Genomic DNA, 12,822 nt, shown 5'->3' with positions numbered 1-12,822 from the left:
TAGAGTCAGATACAAATTCATTATCATCAATGATACATATGATCTGGATTTGATCTCTTTCTTTTCTTAAACTTGGAATTTTGGCATTGAACCGTAATAAGTGGTGGTGAATTCTGCAGGGACTATACACGAAATTCCTTTTGAGCAACAGCTGTCTGCATGGCATGTGTATTTTCTACTGATGATTTACAGGTTAGACACCCTGTGACCTTTCTCTCCCAACTGCAAACAGATTAAAGGGACTGATTAACTGAAACTGAAAACACTGGGTGATTTTTCTCTTCTGGGGTCTTTGATGAAGCCCTCCTCTCTGAGCCCTCCCACTTCATTCGCTTGCAAATCGCTGTGCCCGAGGAGGTCTCTGCTGTCCCTGTCCCAAACCTGGAGCCCTGCAGCGCCATCCGTGGCAATATCTCCCCGTGTGAGGGACCGTCTGTTATTAATCAGAGGCGCTGAATGGAAACCAATCAGACGGAGGGAGAGTCCCTCTGGCTTCAGCTGCCTGCCTGCCTGAGTTGGAAGCGATGCTCCAAGAGGGAGGCTCGCTGCGATGCATGAAGATTCAGCTGTGAAAATGCTATAAAAAGAGAAGGAATGAGACTGAAGCCACACGCTGCTGCGGGAACTGTCAGCGCTGAGCAGGGCTAAACTCAGTCCCCTTGCTTACAACAGTAAGTGTTATTTCCTCTGTTTGCAAATATGAGCTATTCAGTTCTTCTTTTCTAGTAATGAAGTAGTGCAAATGTTGCTTTTCTCCTAGTAGATCTCGATTTCTCTCTCTCTCTCTCAACATTTGGAAGCAGGTAAGAATGCATTTTATAGTATTTGAATAAGGAATTATTAAAATGCTCGGTGAAAAAACTTGCAAACATCTGCTTCTTATTTTACTTTTACAGAGCTGATACCTACCCAAGCTCTTTTTACAGTGTGCAAATTTGCATACGGAGCATTATTATAAAAATCAAACCAAACTTTATATTATGTTAGTTGATTGTAGTAGCTTTAAATTACTTAGACACTGATGTGCTTATGTATATTATTATTATTATATTAATTTGAAATGGACCCTCAGTTTTCTCATAACTGTTTTTAATTTGAGTCAGAACTGTAAAAAATAAATGCATTTTTTTCATAATTAAAGAATATATCATTTCTTTTAGTACTAAAATAAGTAATATGTAAATAGCCTATATAGATGGACATAGGATATCAGGATTAATGTGATCACTTTACCTGGTAAAGGTTCCTTCAAGTATCTGAGGTTCTCACTCAGGTCAGCATTCTGAATGTGTAGGTCGGTTGGCTATAATTGCTCTCCATTACAATGGGCAAATGTATCTTAATGTAATAAAGACTGGATGAAAACCACAGGAGGGAAAGAGTTGCAAAAGCAAAACTGAAATGCTTCATTTAAAGTGACATGGAAATGCATTGATTTGATGGAGCACTGGTGTTTTTTTTTTTCTTTGCATACTCAATATAATGATTCACATCTATTAAATTTTCAAGCACATTGATCTCAAATGGTATGATAAATTTTAATTATAAAGGTATCAACATTTTATAGTAATTACATTTATATATTGCTAACAGTGTATGTTCTTAGAATCTATTTTAAATAACAAAGGTGCACTAAAAGAAAAGTGAGCCCCTGTAAGTAGATAAGTTCACATTTATTTTTATGATCAATTTTTGATGAGAATGTAATGCACTATAGATTTTAGGAGAAATTGGAGGTCTTTTTGAAGATTTGTCGTCATATAAAATTTTGTTTTATAGATCTATAGGATTACTAATAAAGATATTTACAAGTTTTTGAAATCTATGCAGCATGAAAAAAAATGAGTGATTCTGTGACAGCAAAAAGTGGTAACTTTTGCATGAAAGTTACTTTTTACTTTACGGAATTATAACTACCAATCTTCAACCATGGCTGACTAAGAATGAATTTGATCATTCAATGTTCTTAACTTGGAAAAAGAGTGATTTAGACACCTCCGGCATTTAACAGAGAATACATCCTATTTTAAGATTCAGACACTGCTTCATTGCCTAGGCAATGCTGTGTCAAGTGCAGAATACATTTGTGTGACTACAAAACTGGTTAATTCAGGTTTGAATGGTAGATTTTTTGAAAGATAAAGAAAATGAAATAATATGCTATTCCAGCACAGAGAAGCAAAGAACTTGGACATAACATGAACAGCTTGTACTTGTGGCCTTGTCATAGAATATATTATGGATTGAACTGATTTTTATCAAAGGAAGAGTAAAGTACAATTGCATGCACTTAGATACATGCTGAGAAGTTAAAATACTGTCATCTCTGTGTTTGTTTTGAAAAATGAGAATATGTAAGACAATGTGCTCAGTATGAGCAAATCTAATTCTGGAAATAATGAATAGAAAAATGCTGTAGAGGGAGCAGATAGTGTCAATTTAAAAGTAATTCACTAACTTTGAGTCAGATAGATTTGGTAGGACTAGTAAAGCAACTCATATAAGATGATAATTTCTAGAAAGGAAAACATGATTTTTCCTTTTATTGCACTATTTGATTGTTTTTAAGACAATTTCGAGATGGTTTACATAATTATGCCACCATCACTCTGTTCATTGTATAATTGAAATAAAAATGTCTTCTCCCACTGCCTACGTGTAAAGAGATCACAATGTCAAAGTGGACTTTGAAATTACATTTGTAAATGTGTTGCTCAAATTGATACTTGTATGTTGGATCAGAAGCTCTTCTGAGTGTCACCTTGCATGGAGATTTTGTTTGGTATTTTCCTGTGACCCCAGTACATGCAAAGTTTAGCCAGTGCACTTTTTCTTCTATGATATATTCACTAAAATGACTGAAAAAATTAATTGGAGTTTTTTTTTCTCCTTTTTCTTCTGGCTCACCTCTCTTTAGATATCAGCAGTGATTTGAGGCAGATATGCATTCCCTACAATATTTGCACTATAAGTAGCTGCAGTTAATCAGAATGCTTTGAAAAATCACATAACATAAACTATGTGAGTACTTTGGCAATATATTGTATGGAAGAAAGTATAAATTAAGGTAAAAGTTAATTTAATGAATGATGTGAGTGTGTAATGAATAAACATTGGCTGGAACTTGCTCTCTTTGAAAGTGAACAGTCTAGATGGATGATTATTTGGCACTAATGCAGATGCTTCAGTGTAATGGGTCATTAGTTTGCTATTCTTTAAGACTAATTTTGTTCCATCAAATGAAAATTTAAATATAAAGTATAAACAAATCTAACATTGGAAAAAAACAGTATGATACCTTAAAAATGTCCAATATGGTATTTTATTTATACTTCTGACTTCAATACATATATATAAAGTCTTATCATATGTTTTTCTTTTATTTGTAATATCAAATCAATAGTAATATTAATTATAAAGTAAGTTTGGTTTATGGTAAGGCATTTTATTATTAAAACAATAGGTTCTTGGGCAATTTACTTCCTAAATTACCTACTTAAATAAAATTAAGTTTTCTTTAGGAAGAAGAAAGTATGCTAAATAGGACCAAATGGACTTTGGTTTTAATTAGCTTTGTTTATATTCACCTGACACTAGTTTATAACTATGACCAACTGTATTGTAAAATATAATGTGTTTCCTGAGATAGAGCAATATTTTCTTTGTATCTTGCATAATTGTTTTCAAAAATTAGTTGTGCTTAAAATATATCCCCCCCAAATATCCATGACATTATGCGATGTAGGTATTTACATAAAATTCTAGAACTTTAGAAAAGGGATTTTAATCCCCTCTAATTCTGGTGTGACCTAAGAAAACTGAGGTTACATACCCAAGCCTGTCAAATTGTATATGAAAACTTAGGAACACACACACACACACACACACACACACACACACACACACAGTAGTTAGTTGAAATCAATGAATCCTGGATTGTTTTAAACATCCCAAAACACTTGTTTTTGTTTTTTTTATGAGTCACTTCAAATCTCTCTGCCTGAAACCACCATTCTCATCATTAAAATACAGTAAGGAATGCACAGGGAGGAGAGCGTCCTTATAGCACTTTTATACATTTTCATAGCAGTCCTAATATGTTAATGCACTTGTCCCTAAATTTAGCGCTATCAAGAGATGGTCTTATGGTCACAGTAAGAATGCAAAGAGCCTGAATAAAAGCATGATCTCTGGAGCCTAACCAAGACATTCTGCATCAGCACCACCAAGAAACACCTCCCCAAACACTAAAGTCACGATGAGGGATCTGCCTATGAAGAGAAAATGGTAACCTCACTAGGTCTTATTGTTGTTGCGTTGTGTGGTGTGTGTGTGTGTGTGATATACTTATTTACATTTATGAGAAAAGGTAGGAAAAAGGAGAAGACCTGAATATTTTCTTAAGGTAGTATTCAAGGCTTTTCTTTTTTCTATTCCATTCCTTTGCCCAATTGTAAATTGACTGCAGGAGGAATGAGTGCTCTCATACTCTCTACTTCTCTTCATGGGCAAGATCATTCTTGGTCTTCCTACTTGATCAGTGAAACACCAGAGCATATGATTGTTTTATAAGTATGAATTAAAAAGTCTGCCGCTCACATCAGTTTTTGATATTGTCTCTACAGTTGTGAACAGCATGGGTGACTTCATTATATTATTATTCCAAACTTTTTCAACTTAAAGTGGAGAAAGCAGTGGCTAGTAATTATTTGATATTTTATTTTAAAGATGAATATGTTTCTAAATGTATTGTGAGAAATATATATGCCTCACAAAATTTATATTGGAACGTGCTAAGCTCACTCTATTTTATGTAATATTAATAGAGTATCCCATGCATAATGAACTTTTTTCTCATATTTACTAAAGCAAGAGCTTAGGAAAGTCAGTAAAAACAAGAAACAATATTTGCAGGAAGTCCTTATAACAGGGGATACAACAAAACATATAACAATGTGTAGTTTAAGCATATGAACACCAATAATTCACCTCCTGGGACAGTTTATAGTCTTGGGGGAAGGATGTCCACGTAAAATATGCTCTACTTCTGTAAAATATTCTCTACTCATGTAAAATATGCTCTATTTATAAATTGAGGCATCAAATCTAAAAGTTGCAAAGCAAGTTTTCCCTCAGACAATCAATTAACTTCTTTCATTTATTTTTTTTCTCTACAAAGCAGGTTACTGCAATAATTTACTGTGGTAGTCATCAGTATTTTTTCACAACATTCACATCTATGTGCTATAAATACTTCACAATGGAAAGACTATATCAGAAATTCAAGAAATTAAAATATCTTTTATACTGTAATGGCAATAAGTTGAAGCATCCAAGAAAATGTATAGGTCAAATTACAAAGTCACATCTATATATCTAAAATTTCATATATTCATCTACATGTCTGTGTCTATATCTGTGTTTTCATTTAAATTTTTATTTATCTATGTAAGTAAATATGTTTATGTGTTCACCCTAAATATATACGGAAAATAAAAAAGAAAACACAATTATTTCAGTGTATAAATTCATTACAGACTTTAAATTGTTACAATGGTGAAACATTAGATAATAAAAGGCTCTTTCGTCAGGCAACCATAGATATTGTATCATGAACAAATAATAAAATAACAAATAACAATTTAAACTTAATTTAATGTAGAAAAATGTAAACTCTGTTACAGTTTATGTGTTATGGCTGATTTGGATACTTTTTGATTAGGAAGAATCATATTTTGAAACTGTAACTGGAAGTAATTGCTCTACGTCCACAACTCTTGAAGACCTAATAAAAATATAATCTCTTCACTCAGTCCTATGGCGGATGGGAAAGTGCTACAGTAAGTAGGTATAGCAATGCTATCTCAAACAATGTTAGATAAAAATTAGATCATTAATATCAGGACATACAATCATTATCATTTTTCCTTCTGTATAATGCAAAGGAAGCCCGTCACATGGTAAAATTTAAATGATTTATTGGGTCATTTTCCCTCACTGAGGGTCAGGTCAATAGACATTTTACATTTGTTGTATTATTGGGTAAGTTAACTATTTGCTAAATTGGAAATTTGCTTCATGTTAAAAATATGATACTAAAATTAAATAGCGCTGCCTTATATCTAATAATATATCTACAGTAATTAATCAAAGTGTAGGATAATATATTTTTTTTACTGCCACTCCTTCCATATTAATGTTATAACTTATTAGTACATTATAAATCAACTATGCATATATTGAGCAGGGATTGGAATAGGTTTAACTATTAGAAGAGAGATAATAATTTTCCTTCTCCGAATCTTGCCAGTTTATCTAGATAATGTGACATTGTATATTCCATTCAGTTATGTTTTAATATAAGAGCATTAAATAATATTCAGATTTGTATTTCTGACAATAAATACTCTTCCAAGGATTAAATAATTGTTGTGCTTTCATCATAATATATATGATTATGTGTGCAAATCATATTTGTCTGTCTTTTATATTTAACTTGAAATAGAGACCCCTGATACAACCATTAATAAATGCAGAATGTTATTATTATAACTGCAATAAATATTTTCTTTACAATTAAAATTCACTTTGGTGAGTTAAAAAATGGAGTTCTATTTAAATATAAATAGAACTAAATGGAGTTCTATTTAAATATAAATAGAACTCCATATGAATGTCAATAATAAACATATATTTTTAATATTGTAGGGTTTTGTTAGTACATTAAAATGAGTTTTCTTTATCAGTATGATCTGTATATATTTATCTCCCTGTATCTAGATAAATGGACATTTAAATATGTATGATGTGTCTCAAGCTCACTACTTTGGGCTTGACATCTTGACTTAAATTTTGATTTCAATAGATAAATATGGAAGATTATTTTATTTATATTCAAAAAAAGTTCCAACTTTGGGAATTTTCTGTGATTTTAGAAAACTAATAGGATAACTGTTCTAATAGAATTTTTAAACATATGTGTATATCAGGAAACTACTTGAATTTGTAATTACTTCTACCCAATGATAAATATTGAAACTGATGGAGACCCAATGAGAGAATGAAGACAAGAAAGTGTTGGGATTCCATCACACACTCAGTAGCAGAGTTTCACGACAATTTGAGTTTCATAATGATGTCATCAAGGATGTCTGACGCCTCCAGACAAGCTGCTTGTGGTTTGCTGCTTGACGAATTAAGCACTGCCTTTGGGATCACCACTGTATTTAAACATGGGCACAGAGACTAAACTGTGTTTATACAAGTCTTACATTGAAATTGAGCTTTAAACATATTCAGGGAGACACAAATGTTATTTTAAAATAAAAATGTCACATGTATGTGTCTTGCACTGTACTTCAACGACCATATTTATGAATTGCATTCTTCTGAAATTATAAGAAAATGTAAATAAACAACCCGTATGGAAAGAACGTAACCAAATTCTTCCCCAGAATGAAAATTTTATCCAAAGTATGGTTTGGACAAACATATGCCTAACTATTTATAGGTCCTATCTTATTCTATAAAATACGGATTTGAAAGCAGATTTCAGAAAATAAATAACTATTGGATCATTATAAAATTCCGCACATATTCATACAACGCAGTGGCTTTCTGTAAAAGAGAGATGTTTTATAAACGATCAGTGATATGTATTTGTTATTAAATGTGAAGCTTTAGACAATTTTCTAAATGCAATTATTTGATAATTTCATTATTGCTCATTCTCAGTATTTTGCCTGTGTCAGTGAATTGTGCTGATTTATTTGTCCTGCTACTTTTAACTTCCTGTGCTTTCCCACCTTCATCACAGCGTTAGTCTTGCTTCTACATGTTTCCATGTTGCTTGGCCTCTTTCCCCTTACCACCACCCTCCACTTCACAGTCAGAACAGTTTAACTATAAGTGAGCATCCTTCTTAGCTGGACCTGCATTTTGTGGAGATGATTCCGTGAACTGTAGCAGGAAAGTAGCTTTTCCAACACGAGAAACTCCTTAGATACGGGGCTAATAAAAATTGGTCACTATATTCATGGATGATTTTAGAGACCCTGCTCCACCTCTCCCTCCTTTTACTGTCTAACCGGCTGGAAATGAGCCTTCTAGGACATTCTACCAAGGTCACAATTCATTAAGAAGAGAGAAGCAGGACAAGGGGACATACTGCCACTGACAAGGGTCCGACTGTAAGCTCAGGAACGCAGCGCTGCATGGACACGGCTGCAGGAGGATTTTGGAGAATCATTAAAAAACCTGGGGCTTGAATACCTAAGGCTATGCTTGCATGATTAATATCCATTAGGAGTGTGTGCGTGTGAAGAGACAAATTGGCTAAGTGTTTCGATATTGATCGCTCGGCCTCAGGAGTCCCCAAATTGACGCACACGAGCTGTTCACGTTAAGAAGCTGATCTGTGTTCCATTTCCAGGGAGCAGGCGTGACCGCCCACCTTACGGTTTGCACGTGTGAGTAGGAGCAATGCTTCTCACAGCGTCAGGACCACAGTGCGGCTTCCTAAATGTGTGCAGTCGGTTGAGGGGTGTAGTCAGAGTTCTATATGCTCCCTTCCTATTGTTTTTATTTTTTAAACTCACAATTAGTACAAAGGTCCTCAGATTATTTGTAATAGGTAATTCATGTATTCACTGGCTGATTATTTTATTTTCTTACCTTTGAATATACTCCCTACTGAACCCCTGCTACGTCCTGGGCTCTGTGCTGCGGTGAAACACCAGTTGGGAGACCTTCACGTGGAAACCACGGTTGCCTCCAAGCAACTTCAGTTAGAAATTCTCTTCTCTCCATAAGTGACAAAGCGCATCTGCTTGTAACTTCTCTTTTTATTTTGTCTTAGTTTTCCCCATAGAGCTTGAAACTAATCTTGATTCTACCCTTGTCTAAGAGTATTAAACTCATGCAAAAAAAACATTGTCCGGCCTATCCTTTCTCTTCAGCAGAAACATTCCTCACTACTTCAGCTTAAACATAAGTAACGTTTACAGGCTGCCCTACCATGTTGGTTGCCCTGTGTAAAATGAACCCTTGTTTGATATTGTCCCTAAAAATGAAATGCATAATCCCAGTGTGAAATAGGGAGCACAAAATCGGTAGGGCTATAAATCCCTTTTAAAATCTACCTTTCAAATTAATCCAAGACCTTGTTTTCACTCCTCCTCACTGCTACCAAAGACACATATAGAAAAAAAAGTCTTTATATGATTTGTAATTATCTTTTTTCTTCTTCTTTTTGTTCAATCCCTCTACCCCCTCAAACACCCACCACCACCACCACTAGAGCTCTCTGCCTGCTATCTATGAGTCTGTCTCTATTTTGCTTGTTAGTTCAGTTGGCTCATTAGATTCCACATATGAGTGAAATCATATGGTACTTGTCTTTCTCTGACTGGCTTATGTCACCTAGCATCCCTGTAATATCAAATGTTGCCAAATTCTGAGAGCTATAAATAACCCTTGTCACATCTGACATTGATCTTTTACTGTCCAGCCCTTGGGCCGCTCTTCTTGTAAGAACCTTAATACCTCTTTGCTGTACTAATATGATAACATTTTCATCGTTCACCTAGCCAATGATTTATTATTTAACTACTGATACACTTCACAAAGTATAATTTTGTAAATTGAAGATATGTTCAAATAACCCTCTCTTCCCTCACCCTCATCTCACACCCCATCAAATCTAGAAATAAGTCAGTATTCCTAAGCCTTGAATCCAAGCCTTCAAGCAATTGGTTTTATGTTATATTTCATTTTTGCTGCTACACTTTGAGTTTTAAAAATATGGCCACAGCCTTAAGGAGCCTAACACATAGGATTTTAAGGGATCAAAACTATTCTGAAATCCTTACAAAAAATGTTGTACTTATGATTTAATGTGTGTTTGAAATTGAGAAAGTCTTTTAATGCCCTGGAGTGCCAGGAGATTCCTGTATAAAATTAAAATATTAACAGTACTGACTGTAATTTATTATGAGGAGACACAATTGATTGTTCCTATAACCACTGTTATTAGTGTTATTATTAAGAATGTTGTTGCTCAGGTTCATTATATGTAGGCAAAAGTACTGGGACTCTCAATATAGAAAAGTATTAGAGAATTTGGAGACTAATTTCATTGTTCTTTAATTTAGAGAAGACAAATCTGGGTCAGTTTCAGCATCATGAATATAAATATTAATATATGTCATGATTTTTAAGTTGACATAGCATACCATGGAAGTATATTTTGAACAATTTTGTCTTATAAATTTATATCATATTGAAATTAATATAGAATATTTACTATCACAGATACAATGATATAAGTTTATTGCTTTAAGTCAGAATGAGTATATTATAGATGGATCTTAGAGATATGAGTTATGAAAGTCTTTTAAATCAATGGCAATAAAATTTCATAGTATTCCATATCATCACATAATTTACTGCCATATATTTAACTTTCCTTTTCTATCATTTTAATGGCTGTCCCCTTTTAAGCTTTGAATTACTGGTATTAATGACTATAAAGTAAATAACATTCTTTACCTTAAAATTAATAAAGCTTATAAAGGAGGCTTGTTTGTGTGAGAATGTTACTATGGTTTGTTTGAAAAGTATAGTTCAAACCAAAATAGTAATAATGATTGCATGCTGTAACATTCATTAAAATTAACTTAGAAGTTATATTGTGGTGAATGTTAAAGATGTGATAGCTTATTTCTAATCTTTGTAAAGTGGAATTATATTATTCATAAAATATAGAAACCATTATGCTATATTATTTAGTAAATTTGTCCTCTACTCATGTATTAGTGCCAATTTTTTTTCACCTTTTACCATGTCTACAGCATTTTTCTGGCGCTGCGGTTATAGCAGTGAACATAATACAAAGAGTTTCTCATCACAAGAAGGTCCTTTTTAGTGTAGTGACACAAAAAACAAATAAGATAAATGTGGTACTGGTGAGTGCTGAGAAAGTAGGCGGTGTGATGGACAGTTACTTAAAGGGATGGGTGGAACTTAATCAAGGTGGTGAGGAAGTTTTGTTGAGAAGGTGATATTTGAATTGATTCTGAATGGAAAGAAGAAAATATTATGAAAAACATCACCTTAAGTAAAATAAAAAGCAGTCTCAAAGGCTCTGGTACATTAACAACTTTGCTCATTTTATAATACAATCCTAATTACAATTATTTGAATTTAAAAACACTACATTGCTACATTATGCTTACTTAGAGATAAACTTAGTAATCAGAATGTGAACTAAACATTTTCTACTTTTCATAGTAATGTTATGCTAACAACCTGCATTCTTAAAATTATTTGCTTTAAATATTTCTAATACAATATAATATTTATATTTTTATGTATACAAAGTTAGACTCATTAAATATTACTATTTACGTTGTGGTGGGAATTCCAGAAAGCTACTGTGAAATGTTTAACTATTAAATATGAGTGTCCAAAATGTTTAGTTGTCTAGTTTCTCCTGATGATAAGTAAAAAAGTCACTTAAGTTAAAGCAGGGAAGAGTACCTTATTTTAAGGAGGACATATATAACTGTATATATCACTATATATTTCTATATCAATATGTATGATGATAAGGGCCAGTTAGTCTTACAATCATCCCCTCCCCCACAAAATCAAAGGAATTCATAATAGGATTGATCCACCTTTATCCTGAGTATTGAGAGGGGTTCTATCCTTAAAGACACTAGGAACAGCAGGACCTACTCTAGAATCCTCTCAAATGTCTCTACATGTACGTTCCTTTCTATTTGTATGATTTTATCTTGAACACGATTTCATACTTCTAATATATAGGGTGTCCCCAAAACTATCTACGTACTTTGAATGATTATTAATTCCAATGGTTTAAATCTGAAAAGAGAGAAACATCAATTGACCTATTAGAAAAAGTGTGTATACATTTTTGGGGGGACACCCTGTAGTTTCCAAAAGAAGGAATCTAATTATGTGGCTGCAGATTTCTGCTTCTGAGGATGTGCTCTCCTACAGGCTCCATTCTCATTAATGTGTCATCTGTCGTGCCAAACTTTATCTTTTAGCACTTTTATGGTTTCTCTTTCATTTTTACTGATTCCCTCTTTCTGATGATTGGTTAAATTTTCTGAGATAATTGTATAATTCTAAACCTCCTTTCTTTGTACCAGGACCCTTAATAGTGTTTTAGCCGGTATTCAATATTTTCCTTACCGTATCTGAATTAGATGTCTCTAGTTATCTTCTCTTGGGTCCCCAATACACAATGCATTTGCTGAAAAACTAACCTTTGACCTCACAAGGACTGGTTGGACACCTTTCTTTAAAGGACCTGTCAGCATGGTACTCACTGTATATTGATAGCTCTATACCATTTGTGCAAAGTAAAAGTATAATGACAATATTCTCCCCCCAAAATAACATGCAAATGACACACTTCTTATCCTATAGAATGGTGTTCATATTGGTGAAAATGTATTTTACAGTTATTAAACAAACATGAAAATATGCCCAGTTTGGAATTTTAAGATTATAAAAATTACTGAATATTTTCAACAAGGAAAAATAACAGTGTTTTGGGTGAATCATGTTCAGCTAAATTGCTCCTCAGTTAGTTCTACATTCCTTAATTATGAAACTGATTCATCTACCATATTGGAAGGTATGGTGTTTGTAACATTTGCTCTGATGCTAACTCTAGATCTAACTCCCTGCTTTTCCCTTTCCCAACCCAAATCTGCCTGCCCTTCTTTTGAGCTACTGAGTAGGAACAAATCATATTTATTTAAATATTAACTGTCAGATTCTTGAGCC

General features: G+C 33.3%; 1 protein-coding gene across 1 annotated transcript in view; it reads left to right on the top strand.

Annotated features, from left to right (window-relative positions):
• The first annotated feature begins 469 nt into the window (after positions 1-469).
• Positions 470-12,822, top strand: part of CDH9 (cadherin 9) — a 90,040-nt gene continuing 77,687 nt past the window's right edge. The window contains exon 1 of the mRNA XM_081133510.1: positions 470-671. The gene's annotated coding sequence lies outside the window, so the exon portion shown is untranslated. The remainder of the gene's footprint in view (positions 672-12,822) is intronic.

This window comes from Miniopterus schreibersii (assembly GCF_964146895.1).
Source record: "Miniopterus schreibersii genome assembly, chromosome: 3".
Taxonomy (NCBI): Eukaryota; Metazoa; Chordata; class Mammalia; order Chiroptera; family Miniopteridae; genus Miniopterus; species Miniopterus schreibersii.
The sequence above is the reverse complement of the archived record's forward strand: the minus strand, read 5'-3'. Positions and strand labels throughout refer to the sequence as shown.